Consider the following 16,083-nt stretch of genomic DNA (forward strand, 5'->3'; position numbering starts at 1 on the left):
TGGCTGTGATTGTTGTAAGCACTGGGGATGGCAGTCATCTCCACCCAAACTGTTAAACTAGAAATGGAGGAGGAGAGCTCCTGAAGGAAAACCAGTGGCTGTAACCCAGAGAAGGGAGAAAAGTGACAGGCAACGACTACAAATGTCTACTCTACTATCTTTTTCATCAGAACTTTCATACAACTTTATTACGTTAAATATTTTTCTAAATTATAAAATAAATGTATTCTCATTTGGAAAATTTTAAAGATGAAGTAAAATATGAGAACAAAATCTATAAAGAAAAATGTAAAAATAAGACATGCAATTGAGTTGGAATTAAGGGTTTATTTCTAATTCATTACGACACTGAAGCACAGCCTGTGGAATAGAAGTTTTCCTAGGATCATTTACTAGGTTCCTAACTCCGAGAGGCCCGAGACCCTAACTTGTGTTCTCAGAGAATCTCACGCAGAATTGAAGTGAAATCATAGCTTGTCTAGAGCAACAGCAGAAATCTTCAGGGCAATAGCTGCTGGTTTTGGTGTCACTCTCCTTGTAGGGTTTCAATGTTCAATGAGTTTTGAAGACCTGCAGATTCTTTGCTTTTGTGCTAGTGCGAGAATGTGCTCAAATATTTTCTTTATATTGTATCCTGCATTTTAGTTGTTTCAATCAGTGGATCATTTAGGGTATGGAATCTGCCATAATGTTAAAAAATAAAGTGATCGTTTGTTCCTTTGTTTTGTTTGCAGTTCTATCTTTTATTCCTTACCTATTTCAAACATAGTTATTTCATAGTTTATATCCAGTAATTCTGATATCTGAAATTCTTGGCAGTCTAATTCTGTATGGTGCTGTTGTTTCTGTTGACCCTTATCTGGGTGAGTCCTGTTTTTTCATGTATTTTGTGAGTTTGGATTGTGAAGTCATGGTTACTGGGATTTTGTATGTGAGAATCTTGGGAGGAAGCCATCCTGCATGGAAGATTAAGACTTGCCTTTATCAGGAAGCTCAGCCTTTTTTCATTCTGGGACCCCTTTAAGGTAATGTGTTGGTTTGGGGTTTCTGGGATGACACATGTTGCATAAAATCAAATAGCCTTCCCAGGTCTGTGATGTGGTCCCAGTTGCAACTGCCGCCTTGCTAGGTCACAAGGCCTTTCTTGTTTCCTGTCGCTCCAGTGGCCACTAACACCTGAACCTCTTGGTTTCAAGATCAGAAAAGGCTCCAAGATCAGCCATGGCTTTAGCATCAGTCCGCTTGCCACCCTCCTTTCCAGCAATCTGGTCTGTTTAGCTTTCTATTTCCCTTCAAGTTCTCCTTGTTTATTTCTTTTCCCTTTTAAATTTCAGAATGAACAGATTTATCTGTTCAATTCCTTTCATCCGAGTATCAGCTCTTAGACTCTAATTTTTATTCTATTGTTCTGCTGTATTTTGAATAATTTATTTCTGCTTTTAGCTTTACTTTTTAAAAATTCGGCTCTCCACTGGTTTGTTTTATTGTTATCTTTGTTGTTATTCTTTGTTTTTCTTATTTATTTTCTTCAGGTTTTCATTTGCAAGTTTTCTGTGTCTTTCTCTTTTGCATGTCTTTTGTTAGCACGTACTGGATATTTTTAGTTAGCATATATTATATATTTCTAAGTTAATTCAATAATAAATGTATGTTATAACAATGAAAGATGAAAACATAATAAGCGATAAAAAATAAGTGACAGTAAAAAAAAATAAAAGATAAAAAGGGACAAATCATAAAACCTACTCTCATTTAAGGAGGAAAAAAGATTCATTATCTACAAATAGTAGATATAATATTCAAGAAATTTAAACTATTTATATATATATGAGATATATTTCTTCCTTTCTGTTTGTCATTCTTTTTGTTGCCTTATTTATTTTGTTTTCAGACTTTTGCTATGTAGTTTAACTATTTAGACTATATTTTGTGACTGACAAGAATATGAACATTAAAAAAATATATTCCCTGGACATTTGAAAATATTTTTACATGGTTAACTCTATAACTATTTGTTCGAGCCAATTAATTGTATTTTTTATTTTCTATCTTTTTTAATATGTCAAAGGTAGAAAGAAGTATATTAAAAGTCTCCCTCAACAACTGTATTTTTGTCTTTTTTTCTTGTATTTCAACTAGTTTTGTGTGTGTGTGTGTGTTTGTGTGTGTGTGTGCGTGTGTGTGTGTGTTTGTGTGTGTGTGCGTGTGTTGTGTGTGTGTGCGTGTGTGTGTGTGTTTGTGTGTGTGTGCGTGTGTGTGTGTGTGTTTGTGTGTGTGTGCGTGTGTGTGTGTGTGTGTGTGTGTGTGTGTATGGGGCCATACTATGCAGTCTGTTAAGGTTCATTATTTTCAAATCTTTATGGAGTATTGTGTCTTTTAATCGTCTAAATCTTGAATTACATAGTATGTTACCTAAATCAATTATTCAACTCCTATTTATAGACAATTATAAATGAAGTAAATCTTTTAATTTTTCCCTATGAAAAATGAGGACTTCAAACCACTTTTACTTACTTTCATTCATTTAATCAAAAAATAATTGTTGATGCCTATCATATTTCTCTAGGCACTGTTAAAGTTGTAAAAAATAAAGATAAAAGTCCTTACCTTCTTGGAGCTTAATTCTAATGTGGGAAACAGGTAATAAAACAAAGTAATAAAACAGGTAAATAAAACAAACTTTCATGAATTTAAAGAAATACATTTTTTTTGGGCCACAACTTATCATCTTTGAGATAAGGATGCCACTTAATAACTGATGATATATCATAGTTCAGTTGGACATGTCTTCTTTGGTATAATATTTTTAAAATGATAAGACATAATTAACGACATCTTAAATGAAATATTGTAGTATGTCAAATAAATGTTATGGGGAAAATGGGGCAGATAAGGGGGATGGGAATTTCTGGATAAGTTTTGCATTAAAAATATTTTGATTGATCTATAATATTTGTACATATTTTAGGGGTACATGTGATATTTTGATAACTGCATGCAATGTATAATGATTATGTCAGGTTAGCTGGGCTATCCATTACCTTGAACATTTATCATAAATATTTCATTTTTAATAGGATGGTCAAGGGATGTTTTCCTGAGAAGGTAGCTTTGAACAAAGACCTGGAGATGAGAGACTGAGTAGGATCATAGTATTAGTCCATTTTCATGCTGCTGATAAAGACATAACCGAGACTGGGCAATTTACAGAAGAAAGCGGCTTAAGGGACTTACAGTTCCATGTGACTAGAGAAGACTCACAATCATGTTGGAAAGCAAGTCAGGTCTTACATGGATGGCAGCAGGCAAAGAGAGAGAGCTTGTGCAGGGAAACTCCCCCTTATAAAACCATCAGATCTTGTGAGACTTATTCACCATCAGGAGAACAGCATGGGAAAGACCTGCTCCCATGATTCAATTGCCTGCCACCAGGTGCCTCCCATGACACATGGGAATTCAAGAAGAGATTTGGGTGGGGACACAGCCAAACCATATTATTCTGCCCCTGCCCCTCCCAAATCTTATGTCCTCACGTTTCAAAACCAATCATGCCTTCCCATCAGTCCCCCAAAGTCTTAACTCATTTCAGAATTAACTCAAAAGTTCACAGTCCAAAGTCTCATCTGAGACAAGGCAAGTTCCTTCCGCCTATGTGCCTGTAAAATCAAAAGCAAATTAGTTATTTCCTAGATACAATGGGGATACAGGCATTGGGTAAATACAGCCATTCCAAATGGGAGAAATTGGCCACAAAAAAGGGGCTACAGGCCCCATGCAAGTCCAAAATCCAGTGAGGCAGTCAAATCTTAAAGCCCCAAAATGATATCCTTTGACTCTATACCTCACATCCAGGTAATGCTGATGCAAGAGGTGGGCTCCCAGGCCTTGGGCAGCTCTGCTCCTGTGGCTTTGTAGGGTATAGCCCCGCTCCTGGCTGCTGTCACAGGCTGGCATTGAGTGTCTGTGGCTTTTGTAGGCTGTCAATGGATCCACCATTCTGGGGTCTGGGTGATGGCAGCCCTTTTCTCACAGATCCACTAGGCAGTGCCCCAGTAGGGACTCTGCGTGGAGACTCCCACCCCACATTTCCCTTCTGCACTGTCCTAGCAGAGGTTCTCCACGAGCACCCTACCGCTACAGCAAACTTCTGCCTGGGCATCCAGGCATTTCCATACATCTTCTGAAATCTAAGCAGAGGTTCCCAAACCTCAATTCTTGACCTCTGTGCACTTGCAGGCGCAACACCACATGGAAGCTGCCAAGGCTTGAGGCTTGCACTCTCTGAAGCTGTGGCCTGAGCTCTATGTCGTTCCCCTTCAGCCATGCCTGTGACACAGGGCATCAAGTCTCTAGGCTGCACACAGCATGGGGACCCTGGGCCTGGACCGGGCTCTTTTTTGGTTCCATATGAACTTTAAAGCAGTTTTTTCCAATTCTGTGAAGAAAGTCATTGGTAGCTTGATGGGGATGGCATTGAATCTATCAATTACCTTGGGCAGTATGGCTATTTTCACGATATTGATTCTTCCTACCCATGAGCATGGAATGTTCTTCCATTTGTTTGTGTCTTCTTTTATTTTGTTGAGCAGCGGTTTGTAGTTTGTGAAGAGGTACTTCACATCCCTTGTAAGTTGGATTCCTAGGTATTTTATTCTCTTTGAAGCAATTGTGAATGGGAGTTCACTCATGATTTGGCTCTCTGTCTGTTATTGGTGTATAAGAATGCTTGTGATTTTTGTACATTGATTTTGTATCCTGAGACTTTGCTGAAGTTGCTTATCAGCTTAAGGAGATTTTGGGCTGAGACGATGGAGTTTTCTAGATATACAATCATATCATCTGCAAACAGGGACAGTTTGACTTCCTCTTTTCCTAGTTGAATACCCTTTATTTCTTTCTCCTGCCTGATTGCCCTGGCCAGAACTTCCAACACTACCTTGAATAGGAGTGGTGAGAGAGGGCATCCCTGTCTTGTGCCCATTTTCAAAGGGAATGCTTCCAGTTTTTGCCCATTCAGTATGATATTGGCTGTGGGTTTGTCATAAATAGCTCTTATTATTTTGAGATACATCCCATCAATACCTAACTTATTGAGAGTTTTTAGCATGAAGGGCTGTTGAATTTTGTCAAAGGCCTTTTCTGCATCTATTGAAATAATCATGTGGTTTTTGTCTTTGGTTCTGTTTATATGCTGGATTACGTTTATTGATTTGCATATGTTGAACCAGCCTTGCATCCCAGGGATGAAGCCCACTTGATCATGGTGGATAAGCTTTTTGATGTGCTGCTGGATTCGGTTTGCCAGTATTTTATTGAGGATTTTTGCATCGATGTTCATCAGGGATATTGGCCTAAAATTCTCTTTTTTGGTTGTGTCTCTGCCAGGCTTTGGTATCAGGATGATGCTGGCCTCATAAAATGAGTTAGGGAGGATTCCCTCTTTTTCTATTGATTGAAATAGTTTCAGAAGGAATGGTACCAGTTCCTCCTTGTACCTCTGGTAGAATTCGGCTGTGAATCCATCTGGTCCTGGACTTTTTTTGGTTGATAAGCTGTTAATTATTGCCTCAATTTCAGAGCCCGTTATTGGTCTATTCAGGGATTCAACTTCTTCCTGGTTTAGTCTTGGGAGGGTGTATGTGTCAAGGAATTTATCCATTTCTTCTAGATTTTCTAGTTTATTTGTGTAGAGGTGTTTATAGTATTCTCTGATGGTAGTTTGTATTTCTGTGGGATTGGTGGTGATATCCCCTTTATCATTTTTTATTGCATCTATTTGATTCTTCTCTCTTTTCTTCTTTATTAATCTTGCTAGCGGTCTATCAATTTTGCTGATCTTTTCAAAAAACCAGCTCCTGGATTCATAGATTTTTTGAAGGGTTTTTGTGTCTCTATCTCCTTCAGTTCTGCTCTAATCTTAGTTATTTCTTGCCTTCTGCTAGCTTTTGAATGTGTTTGCTCTTGCTTCTCTAGTTCTTTTAATTGTGATGTTAGGGTGTCCACTTTAGATCTTTTCTGCTTTCTCTTGTGGGCATTTAGTGCTATAAATTTTCCTCTACACACTGCTTTGAATGTGTCCCAGAGATTCTGGTATGTTGTGTCTTTGTTCTCACTGGTTTCAAAGGACATCTTTATTTCTGCCTTCATTTCATTATGTACCCAGTAGTCATTCAGCAGCAGGTTGTTCAGTTTCCATGTAGTTGAGCGGCTTTGCGTGAGTTTCTTAATCCTGAGTTCTAGTTTGATTGCACTGTGGTCTGAGAGACAGTTTGTTATAATTTCTGTTCTTTTACGTTTGCTGAGGAGTGCTTTACTTCCAACTATGTGGTCAGTTTTGGAATAGGTGTGGTGTGGTGCTGAGAAGAATGTATATTCTGTTGATTTAGGGTGGAGAATTCTGTAGATGTCTATTAGGTCTGCTTGGTGCAGAGCTGAATTCAATTCCTGGATATCCTTATTAACTTTCTGTCTCATTGATCTGTCTAATGTTGACAGTGGGGTGTTAAAGTCTCCCATTATTATTGAGTGGGAGTCTAAGTCTCTTTGTAGGTCTCTAAGGACTAGCTTTATGAATCTGGGTACTCCTGTATTGGGTGCAAATATATTTAGGATAGTTAGCTCTTCTTGTTGAATTGATCCCTTTACCATTATGTAGTGGCCTTCTTTGTCTCTTTTGATCTTTGTTGGTTTAAAGTCTGTTTTATCAGAGACTAGGATTGCAACCCCTGCCTTTTTTTGTTTTCCATTTGCTTGATAGATCTTTCTCCATCCCTTTATTTTGAGTCTATGTGTGTCTCTGCACGTGAGATGGGTTTCCTGAATACAGCACACTGATCCGTCTTGACTCTTTATCCAATTTGCCAGTCTGTGTCTTTTAATTGGAGCATTTAGCCAATTTACATTTAAGGTTAATATTGTTATGTGAGAATTTGATCCTGTCGTTATGATGTTAGCTGGTTATTTTGCTTGTTAGTTGATGCAGTTTCTTCCTAGCCTCAGTGGTCTTTACAATTTGGCATGTTTTTGCAGTGCTGGTACTGGTTGTTCCTTTCCATGTTTAGCACTTCCTTCAGGAGCTCTTGTAGGGCAGGCCTGGTGGTGGCAAAATCTCTCAGCATTTGCTTGTCTGTAAAGTATTTTATTTCTCCTTCACTTATGAAGCTTAGTATGGCTGGATATGAAATTCTGGGTTGAAAATTATTTTCTTTAAGAATGTTGAATATCGGCCCCCACTCTCTTCTGGCTTGTAGAGTTTCTGCCAAGAGATTAGCTGTTAGTCTGATGGGCTTCCCTTTGTGGGTAACGCATCCTTTCTCTCTGGCTGTCCTTAACATTTTTTCCTTCATTTCAACTTTTGGTGAATCTGACAATTATGTGTCTTGGAGTTGCTCTTCTCGAGGAGTATCTTTGTGGCGTTCTCTGTGTTTCCTGAATTTGAATGTTGGCCTGCCTTGCTGGATTGGGGAAGTTCTCCTGGATAATATCCTGCAGAGTGTTTTCCAACTTGGTTCCATTCTCCCCATCACTTTCAGGTACACCAATAGATGTAGATTTGGTCTTTTCACATAGTCCCATATTTCTTGGAGGTTTTGTTCATTTCTTTTTATTCTTTTTTCTCTAAACTTCTGTTTTTGCTTCATTTCATTCATTTGATCTTCAATCACTGATACGCTTTCTTCCAGTTGATCAAATCGGCTACTAAAGCTTGTGCATTCGTCACGTAGATCTCGTGCCATGTTTTTCAGCTCCATTAGGTCCTTTAAGGACTTCTCTGCATTGGTTATTCTAGCTGGCCATTCGTCTAATCTTTTTTCAAGGTTTTTAACTTCTTTGCAATGAGTTGGAACTTCCTCCTTTAGCTCGGAGAAATTTGATCGTCTGAAGCCTTCTTCTCTCAACTTGTCAAAGTCATTCTCCATACAGCTTTGTTCCGTTGCTGGCGAGGAGCTGCGTTCCTTTGGAGGAGGAGAGGTGCTCTGATTTTTAGAATTTTCAGTTTTTCTTTTCTGTTTTTTCCTCATCTTTGTGGTTTTATCTACCTTTGGTCTTTGATGATGGTGACGTACAGATGGGGTTTTGGTGTGGATGTCCTTTCTGTTTGTTAGTTTTCCTTCTAACAGTCAGGACCTTCAGCTGCAAGTCTGTTGGAATTTGCTGGAGGTCCACTACAGACCCTGTTTGCCTGGGTATCAGTAGCAGAGGCTGCACAACAGCGAATATTGCTGAACAGCAAATGTTGCTGTCTGATCGTTCCTCTGGAGGTTTCATCCCAGAGGGGTACCTGGCTGTGTGGGGTGTCAGTCTGCCCCTACTGGGGAGTGCCTCCCAGATAGGCTACTCAGGGGTCCGGGACTCACTTGAGGAGGCAGTCTGTCCGTTCTCAGATCTCAAACTCCGAGCTGGGAGAACCACTACTCTCTTCAAAGCTCAGCTGGAAATGCAGAAATCACCTGTCTTCTGTGTCACTCACGCTGGGAGCTGTAGACTGGAGCTGTTCCTATTCGGCCATCTTGAAATCACTGGGTATCTTTCCAATAGCATCCACTCTTGGTACCAATTTACACTATTAACCCATTTTCACACTGCCAATAGAGACATACCTGAGACTAGGCAGTTTACAAAAGAAAGAGGACTTACAGTTCCATGTGGCTGGGGAAGACTCAGAGTTATGACTCCTCAAGGAGGAGGAAGTCACATCTTATATGGATGGCAGCAGGCAAAGAGAGAGAGCTTGTGCAAGGAAACTCTCCCTTATAAAATCATCAGATCTCGTGAGACTTATTCACTGTCATGAGAGCAGCATGACAAAGACCTGCCCCATGATTCAATTACCTCCCACTGGGTCCCTCTCAGAGCACATGGGAATTCAAGATGAGATTTGGGTGGGGACACGGCCAAACCATATCAATCACCACATGCAATTGTGCAAGTCATATATACTCTGCTTAACTTTAAAGGCTGCCATTCATGCAGATTATGTGAAAAGCCTCACAACTGCACTCAGTGGCTATGAGACAGAGCTATGTAGATATGAAGAAGGGCATTCTAGGCAAAACTACATTATATACAAGGATGTTGAGTCTGAAGTGCACCCTGGCATGTCCAAGCACAGAGTAAGTGTGAGGGAGAGTAGTAAATGAGGCTGGAGAATTAAGTAAGGGTCAACTTTACAGAGTCTTATGACCACTGTAGGACTTTTGACTTCTTTGAGAAGGGAAACAATTTTAAGATGTGGAAAAGACACCTGACAACATCTGACTTACATTTTCAAAGGGGTGCTCAGAGTCTAGATAGATTTTGAAGGTGTGTAGGACCAACAGTGTTTGCTAATGAATTACATATGGTGAGTACGTGGAAAAAAAGCCAAGGATGTTTCCAAGGTTGGGGGCCTAAGCAATTGTTCTCACTCCTCTGTTTCTTTGTTTATATAGCTATAGTTTAAAACCCAAATGGTCCTTATAAAAGTTGTTGATAACATGCATTTTTTTAAAGGTATTATCATTGATATTTAGACTCAGTTTTGTAACCAAATCTATTATTATGTTTACACATCACAGTTTAACTGGTTTAGTTCTCATCTGCTTTATTACTATTATTGGGTTCATGTTTTGAACTATCTTTTGATTCACAGAACTATTAGCACATCCGACCTCTGCCCACAGCTTTCTACTCTGTAGTTTCATATTTGCAATTTCCATTTCAATATGGGATATGATGTGTAAGCAACACAAGCAAGAACAATGCCTTTTTTTTACCCCAATATCTACCAATATGATAGAGAATGGGTATGACAGAATGACTACTTAGTTTTCTGCATGCAGAAAAACTTTGTATTTCTGAACCAGGGGAAAGATAGAAGATGGAAAAGTGTCATATACCTACTTACAGGAAGGCAGGTCTGCCCTTTTCTAGGGGTGCAACTTGGGTAGGCCACTGATTTGGTCTTTCAATCTAGTTCCATTGACTTTGTGGAAAATATGTTTCTCTGATTCTGGAAGCAGAGTGATTATTTGGTCTTGTTTTCAGTGTTTCTGTTTATTTTTCTCTTGCTCTAAACCTTCATGTATTTTAGGGGGGCACTCATGCAATGTATGTGTCAGGGATAATTTGTTAGGCATTATTTTAAGCAGCATACAGTGCCTTTAAATTTACCATTACTAGATTTAACAAGCTGCCTTAGTTGGAGAAGACATCAACTGAGAATAAGTTAACATACAAAGGGAATGTATTTCGTTGGATCAGCAGGGTTCTGACTTTTAATAACATTATAAAATGGCATCATTGCCCTCACATAGAATTATCACATGGAGCATTTTTGAAAAGTGATGTCTTGTATGACATCATATGTAACATCCCACTCTTTTCTCTCAAATAGACATTCAATTTGTGTTTCTCTTGAGTAGAATTTTAAAATCCCTCGCATATATTCAAGACTACATTTTGAATCCTAATGGAAGAATATTGTTTTCATCTGGAGCAGAAAGTAAAGAAGCTTATCTAGAAATGTAGGATGCAACATTCGAACTGTGATGATGTGGTTTTGGGTAGTGCCTTGCTCTGCCTTTGTTGCTTTGTGCATTGTCATGTTGAGGTATATTTGTGGAAACTCTGGTATCTGTGTTCATGTGCACTTCAGTGGAACACCGAGATGTATTGTCTCTGTGAACTTCCTAGAATAGCAGCTCTAAGAATGCAGCTTTTATAGTATATATAGGAACGGCCAATGCCTATATATTTTTGTATGTATTTTTTCTATATTATATATAGAAAATATATAATATTATGTATATAAAATATATTATATATTATATATAACATATATGTATGTGTATATATACACATATATGTATATATTATATATATAAAATATATATTATATATAAAATATATAAAATATATATTATATATAAAATATATAAAATATATATTATATATAGCATATATGTATGTGTATATATAGCAAACATATATATGTATGTGTATATATATAACATATATATGTATGTGTGTATATATATACCATATCTATGTATATGTGTGTGTGTATATATATATGTGTGTATGTATTCTGGTATAAGTCCTTATAGGCAAAATAATATTGTCTCTTTTTAAATGTTGGACAAGGCTAGTGCCAGCCCATCAGGAAGGCCTAAAGCCTAGCCATCTGTTAACAGAAGGAAAGAAGTGTTACCAACTGAAGAGAAATGGCCTTGCACTGAAGGGAGTTTTCCTTAGGATATTCTAGTCATCATTTGTGAGTTTTGCTTCATTGAACAATAAAAACAAAAGCTGTTTTATATGTGATGTCCTGCTTAATCATGGCTTCAGAATTCTACAATGAAGAGTTTCTTTAATGCGTGATGGTGGGTTGTCAATATTCTACTGAATGATATTTTAATATAATTTAAACTTAATAGCGTTATGGAATTTGCAGATGTATACCTAGCATTGTTATTCCCAGATAACTTTGATAAAATATCTTAATATCTTATGGAAAGAATAAATAGTCCATGGCAGAAATAGAGAAAGTGGTGAAGGCAACTTACTGTTATTTCTTTGTTCTTCTCTAGGAAGGGCCATATGGGGTAACTTCTGGACATTGCCATGGCATTTGTAAACAGTTGTGCTGGTGGGAGTGTCTTTTAGCATGGTAATGCATAGTAATTAGTGTATAATGAGCAGTGAGGATGAACAGAGGTCACCTTCATCGCCTTCTTGGTTTTGGTGGGGTTGGCTGACTTCTTTACTGCATCCTGTTTTATCAGCAAGGTCTTTGTGACCTGCATCTTGTGCTGATCTCCTGTCTCATCTTGTGACTAAAAGTGCTTAATCTACCGGGAATGCAGCCCAGCAGCTCTCAGCCTTATTTTACCCAGCCCTTATTCAAGATGGAGTCGCTCTGGTTCAAATGCCTCTGATAATGTGACGTGCCTGTTCCTGCCTTACCTTCTGTTATTAGTAAAAGCTCCCTGAGGCCTTACCAGATGCTGAACAGATGTTGACGTCATGCTCCCTGTATAGCCCACAGAACCATCAGCCAATTAAATGCCTTTCTTTATAGATTACCCAGCCTCAGGTATTCCTTTATAGCAATGCAAATGGACTAATAAAGGGCCTCTTCTGTGTATTGCAAGAAATTAGAAGAAAGAAACAAATTTTAATATAGTAGGGGAAATGACATGTTCTGTCCAAACCATGGTAGAAAACAATCAGAATCAATTTGTCTTGTCATTCCTGTCTAGTTGCTAAAGAGATTTTTCTATTTTGTTGGTGGGGATTGGGGAGAGCTAATATTTTATAGTCTTTCTGTAGAATAAAAAACCCCAAAAACTTAAGAGCTAGTGTTAAAAAATCTATAAATTACTTTTCTCTTTATTGTGTACTATAAGCAACTATGCATAATCTTCCACAAATGTCTTTTAACTTCTGTAATATTTAATATATTAAGAAGTTATTTAATTTCAATATTATACTTTAAATATTTAAAACCTAATAAATAACTCGACTAAGAAAAAAAGCATGTGCCATTGGACACAGTGTGGCTTATTCTGTTGTCAATATTAATTGGAAAGGTTGTGGGAATGGTCAAATTAGACCAGATTTTTCAAAATAACAGAAACTATAAGAATAAATCGTATTTACCTTTGGGAAGTATTGAGGTAAATGCTTAGAAAAACAAGGCCATTTATTTCTGTTATTCTTCGTTCTGAGTCTCTGTTGGTGCTTTTCCTGGCTGTCATGGCCTAGTAACCTGCTGAGGTCTCAGGTGGGGAAGCAACAGTTGGCCAGCTGTTCTAAATAATCTGCAGAATTCATTATCTATCTGTGAACAATGTTGAAGACTATAAGTATAGCCTTCTTTTAGAAAAACCTGTGCTACAAAGACTGAAACTCACAAGGCAATCTCACAGATCATTATTCATGCAATAGAGAACTTTTTTTTATTTACAAAAGGATTTACCCTGAGATCTCTGCAAAAATCAATATCCATGTGCACCAAAACACAAATTGACTACCACAATTTATTTTGACACAATTTTCAGGAAGAGTCATTGAGAAAGTAAGTACACTGAATTCTTTCTAGGGATTTTTAGAAGGGAATTTTGATTGTAATTGAAGAAATCCTCAAAATTGTTATTTCTCATAATTTTTTCTGTCATTCAGATCTTGGGCAGGAGTTTTAAGTCCAGATATTAAATATTAATATGCATTTCTCTGTTGAGTTGCTTCCATTACCAACAAAGGATGGATTTTTCTCCTGGAAAGTGATCGTTACAGCTTTTTAGTGGAATGCTTTACTGGTTTATAATATGAAAAGGAATCTTCGAATATTGGGTAGCTATTCTTATAAATGTTACTTAAGAAGATAGGGGATTTTCATATCTAAAACCTTAATATTGATGTCAATGGGGTACACACATGGGAATGTGAGCTATAGAATTGGGTCTTTTATTAGCAGTTACCTGATTGGAATGCTTTCTATAGCCAGGTTTAAATCTCTTTTAAAGCAAAGGAAGATGATTGCCTTAAGAAGCTAAGTCAGTCAAGCTCAATGGGAGACTGTTTGCTGCACAAATAAATACTAATGCTGTGGAATGTTATTTGTGGCAGTCTACTCCTAAATACCTTAACTTGCTCTTTTGCTATTCCAAATGCTCAATTAAATTCTTCAGTTTTTTTCTTTCTTATGGAGAATAACTTGAACATAGAATTAGTTCCATCTAAAGCAAGACTATATTAATCTGTTATTTCTGGGCTGCATTTGTGTATTTTATATACTAGCTTTAAAATGATTCAATAATGAATTTTCAAATCATGACAAAGTAATTCTATTAATGCACTGAGATATGTGGTTGAATGAGTGCCAATTTTTAAGCCAGTATTACATTACAATGGTTTCCAATTAAGATTTTCCTTACTATAAATTTTTTATAGCACTTTTTTCTGAGTCTATTTTCATAGTTTCTGCTACTGTAGCAGGGCAAGCCACAGACAAAACCCCTCAGACACCGAGTTAAAGAAGGAAGGGCTTTATTGGGCCGGGAGCTTCGGCGAGACTCACGTCTCCAACAACCAAGCTCCCTGAGTGAGCAATTCCTGTCCCTTTTAAGGGCTCACAACTCGGGGTCCACGTGAGAGGGTCGTGATCGATTGAGCAAGCAGGGGGTATGTGACTGGGGGCTGCATGCACCAGTAATTAGAATGGAATAGAACAGGATAGGGATTTTCCCAGTGCTTTCCTATACAATGTCTATAATCTATAGATAACATAACTGATTAGGGCAGGGATCAATCTTTAACTACCAGGCCCAGGGTGTGGCGCTGGGCTGTCTGCTTGTGGATTTCATTTCTGCCTTTTAGTTTTCACTTCTTATTTCTTTGGAGGCAGAAATTGGACATAAGACAATATGAGGGGTGGTCTCCTCCCTTACTACTACTGAGAAACCACACTAAATAGAAACAAAAATGGATTTCAAATAAGACCCAGGAGTAGGACTATGCTAATTAGAGATATAAGAAGATAGCACAAATATATATCTTTTCTCATAAAGGCAGTGGCAAGGAATTTGGATTTTATTGTGCTTTTATTTTATAAATTAAAGGACATTATTATTTGGATAGTGCTTTGGAAAACACGACCTTATTTTGAAATGTTCTTTTTTTCTACAAAATATTAAGAGTTAGCAGATTTATGTGGCAATAGAGAAACAGAAAAATAATGCAATGAAGAGCCAGCTATCATTGAAAAAACTCTCCTTTTGAAAGCTTATAGCGGAAAATATGAGACAGTGATGCAAACATTTTCTATAAATACGAAATTTATTATAGAAATTATACATTATCATTTTTATGAAATTAAAAATCTAATCTTGAATTTGACGTCAAGGAGGGGAAGTTTGAATTGGAACACTACTTCCTATGCCCACTCTGTTTAGTAAGACCGAGGAACTTGATTCCTTTCTTTAGCCTCTGATGAAGGAAATTCAGTGCTTTATAGAGGAATTTAATGCTCAATGCAACCATGAAATTCTTACATATATATATATATATATACACAAAGCAAAACTTCTCTTTATAGTTTAGCTATGAAACTTAAATTTATGACAGCAATGTATACAATTGTACGTATTTTATTATTTAAAGCAAAAATACCTATTGGTTAAGATTAAAAGAATCTTCAGTGACAAGTGCGATGTGTGGACTTTGTTTGGATCCTAACAACGACATCTAAAAGGTCAGTTCTGAGATAACTAGGGAAGCTAAATGTGGATTAAAATGTTGACAATATTAAAAAGATTTTTGAAAGTTTGTTGGGCATAATAATGTTGCAGGACTTTTCCTTAGTTCAGCTAAAAACGAGGTCCTTGTCCGTCCCACGACCACGAAAATTTAGGCTTGCAGATTGGTTGAAGGGTGAGTAAGACAGGGTTTTATTGGGTGAAAATGGAAAAGAAAGGCGAAACAGGGATCCTCCGCAAAGCCAGAGTCCCTGGTAGAGCGCTTCCTGCCCACAGCTTGAATTCCAGGTTTCACACAGGAAGAGGAGGGGGGGCCATGCTCCTCCCCACGGCAAAGGGCGCAAACTTCTTTAGGCTCCATCGCAGCGCGCATTCCCAAGGCACTGGCCAGTTGGAGTTTTTCTGGGGACGCCCTCCTACCTGGCTGTCTCAATAATAGAATTGTGTTTAGTTTTTCTTTCATTTTTTTTTAGCTGTTAGAGATAATTGCCAGAGTATTTCTAGGAGAAATAATATGGATTTCAAATAATATAGAATTTTCTTTAAAATACTCCAGGAATAAACTTGAAGGGGGTTGGTAAAACAAGAACAGCAGAAAGTTGATTGTCAAAGCTGAACAAAAATGTATAAAATCTTTCATAATAAAAAGTTGAAAAAAGTAAAGTATTTGTATCAGAGTATATTCATTCAAGGGAGTATTATCCTTAAGAGTAGTCACCTTGGAAGGGTTTATGCTTGTTATGTACTATTCCAATAGTAACAGTGTTAAAGTAGCTCTGAAACACATCTTTCGGAATTGTGCTCATAACAGTGGAATTCTCAGGATTTGAGCCACATGGCTTAT

This window comes from Hylobates moloch, unplaced genomic scaffold (genome assembly GCF_009828535.3).
Source record: "Hylobates moloch isolate HMO894 unplaced genomic scaffold, HMol_V3 SCAFFOLD_12, whole genome shotgun sequence".
In the NCBI taxonomy this organism is placed as follows: domain Eukaryota; kingdom Metazoa; phylum Chordata; class Mammalia; order Primates; family Hylobatidae; genus Hylobates; species Hylobates moloch.